The following is a 3,116-nucleotide window of genomic DNA, read 5'->3' as shown; positions in this document are numbered from 1 at the left end:
ATATCAATAACTTAATAAATATATGATAAAATATTAATAAATATCTAATAAATAAATAAATATCTATGATAAAATACTAATATATAAATAAATCTATGGTAAAATACTAATATATTTATAAATCTATGATAAACTATTAATAAATACAGTAATATATGATAAAATAGCAATACAACTCATTGGGGAAGGGAATTATAGGGTTAAAATGTTAAAGCAAACTTGCCAAGTAAAAATAACAGAAGCACAATTCATTGCAAAAACAGGAGGATATATAAGGGACCAAGCGCAGGACAGCTCACTTTTGTTCAGACCATCGAACGGACAACATCTCTCTCATAGACAGTCGCCAGCAAAACTTTTTTTCTTTTCATTGTGTGCCTAGGCCTGAGGAAGACCCACTAGGGTCGAAACGTTGCCGTCAATAGGCACACGGCTTTTCATTTAAACCTTTAAAAACTATTTTATTTCATTTTTATTTCATTTTTATTTCTAAAAAACAAAAAATACAAAAAAATATACAAAAAATATTCCTTAAAAAATAATAAAAAAATAAATAGTTTTAGTTCATTTGTTCATTGATAAATATAAATACATTTCTTATTTCATATCTACGTAATAAATAAATAAATAAATAAATACATTATAAATATATAACAAAGGCTTCACTGAAAATAAGACCCACATGATGGGCACTCTTGACGGGGGTTGGACGGAAGTCCGGTACGGCAAGAAACGCCAGCGTTTCCGCCAGCCCACATGGGACCGGGGATTCGAGTCCACCCGAGGGATGGACCGTGCGCCTCCCGCCCCATTTAAGGGACGGGCTCAGTTCCCCTACCCTAACCCTAACCCAACCCTAACCCTAACCCTAACCCTAACCCTAACCCTAACCCAACCCTAACCCTAACCCTAACCCTAACCCTAACCCTAAACCCTAACCCTAACCCTAACCCTTCGGCACACCCCCAGGCCAGTGCACCTGAATCCCACAGAGGAAAAATAAGCCTTAATCCATCCCAGAACCTAACCCTAACCCTAACCCTAAACCCTAACCCTAACCCTAACCTAACCCTAACCCTAACCCTAAACCCTAACCCCTAACCCTAACCCTAACTAACCCTAACCCTAACCCTAACCCTTAACCCTAACCCTAACCCTAACCCTCTCTCCTCGACTCCCCTCTGAGGAAGCAGCACCTGCTGCGAAACGTCAGGGACTCCTGTCTGCGCTGGAGCGAGACACCCTGTTTTTTCTTTCTTTCTAAGTTTTATTGTTAAAAAAATGAAAAAATACGGGCACTGTTTTTATCCCACACCATTGTTTTAATCTAAGATTATTAAAAGTTAAGTTTTAGAAACTACCAGAGCGGCACCCCCTGCGGACTCCTAACCTTCCCCCCAGCTGGGGGAGACCTAATCATCCTGAACCGTCCACAAAAAAGTGAACTTTATTCACCTGCCTGGAATCTCTAAGTCTCCTCAACAGGACCAAAATGGCCGCCATTCAGCATGGGAACAGGACAGCCAGAGACTACAGGCCTCAACATCGGCTCCACACTCAAGACCAGTCGACGCAGGATACTCAGGTGGGTGCACGCAATGGTTTTATGGTGACAGGGACAGGGCACCAGCGCAGTCAGGGGCAGAGGAGGGATGAAGGGTCCAGAATACACCACACAACAGACATTAGCACCCAACACCACACTACAAGGCATATACATGCACCCATCAGACAGAAACACAGAGACAGGCACCTTTACAGTCACTCACTCTCACCACCCAGACAGCCACTTGATGAGTACACACACACAACAGCTAAAGAATATTTTAAGCTCATTCAGGCAGTACACCATTCCCACATCATCAAAGATGCAATAGCTACAGGTCATTTTCCCACAGGCATGATGAGACAGGTCACCAAAGTCAGTCAGTTCATTAAACCATCATCACCAAACTCAACAATCAGAGATTTTATTTATGGAAACACACTGAAATGGATGAACACTAACCTACATTTATTACTGGACCATTATAAAAACGTCATTCCCACTTACACTGAGGTCTGGGGGGAAAGCCTAGCCCTGGAGGTAGCAAAAGGTTGGGCTAACCGACGCTACGGGGCTAGGCTACACCCTCAGGCCTTCACCACCGCACATGAACATATATTTTATGACTCAGAACAGGATTCACTTTCACCCCCTCCTTCACCCCCTCCCTCTCCCTCCCCTCCCCCCTCCCCCCCTCTCCATGTCTCTCCCCAGCACTTTTCTCTCCCCCCTTGTCCCCAACTCCCTCAACCCACAGAGCGTGGAGAACTGGACAATCCCCCAGAGGAGCAGTATTGGGAGGAGTCGGACCCGAGTGAGGGGGAACAGCCTCTCGCCCTGCCCGAAGCCGGGGGGAACCCAGGTAACTCCCAGTATTTGGAACCCACAATAACAGTACAAAAAATAATAACCTCTGCTACTCCTAGTCCGGAGCCCTCAGTGAGGCCTAAAATGGTCCACCGAGCTACAGAGTCATCAGATCTACACCCCCAAAAAATCATCCCACCATCAACCCCCCGGACAGCTCGGGCAGAGGCGGAGAAACGACAGCTTCGATCGCCAGCACCTCCTCCTCACTCTTCTCCTGGCTCCTCCCTACAGAAAAATCCATTCATTCAACCTCTCCATCCCATCTCTCACCTCCCTCTTACCTGCAGGTCCCCCACACAGAAAATATGGGAAACAACACCATCCACCGGGAGCTGTCGGCCTGAAAAGAACAACAAAACACCGAAACAGGCCCAATCTCACCGTCAACAGCCACGAACATCAGTTTTTGACACCCCGGTTTCCCCGATTCAGTCCTCAGGGGGTCCCCATGAGCCCACCTCACCTGAAAACCTTCACAACCATAAAGTTAACCAAACAGGCACTGTGAGTAGGGTGATGATGAGTGGGCTCCCACAGAAAGTCAAAGTGACGTACTCTGGAACCTCCACTGAACCCCTCACAAACAAAAATTTAAAACACAGTTGGAGGGACGGAGGTCGGCAGCTCCCCCTGGAGACCACAAGGAGGAGAGCAGAGAGGTACTGGTTACAAAATTGACTTTTGAATTCGAAAAGAAACT

This window comes from Semicossyphus pulcher, unplaced genomic scaffold (assembly GCF_022749685.1).
Source record: "Semicossyphus pulcher isolate SPU_LCO1_2020_fin unplaced genomic scaffold, fSemPul1.0.p SCAF_38, whole genome shotgun sequence".
Taxonomy (NCBI): domain Eukaryota; kingdom Metazoa; phylum Chordata; class Actinopteri; order Labriformes; family Labridae; genus Semicossyphus; species Semicossyphus pulcher.
Note: the sequence above shows the minus strand (reverse complement) of the source record.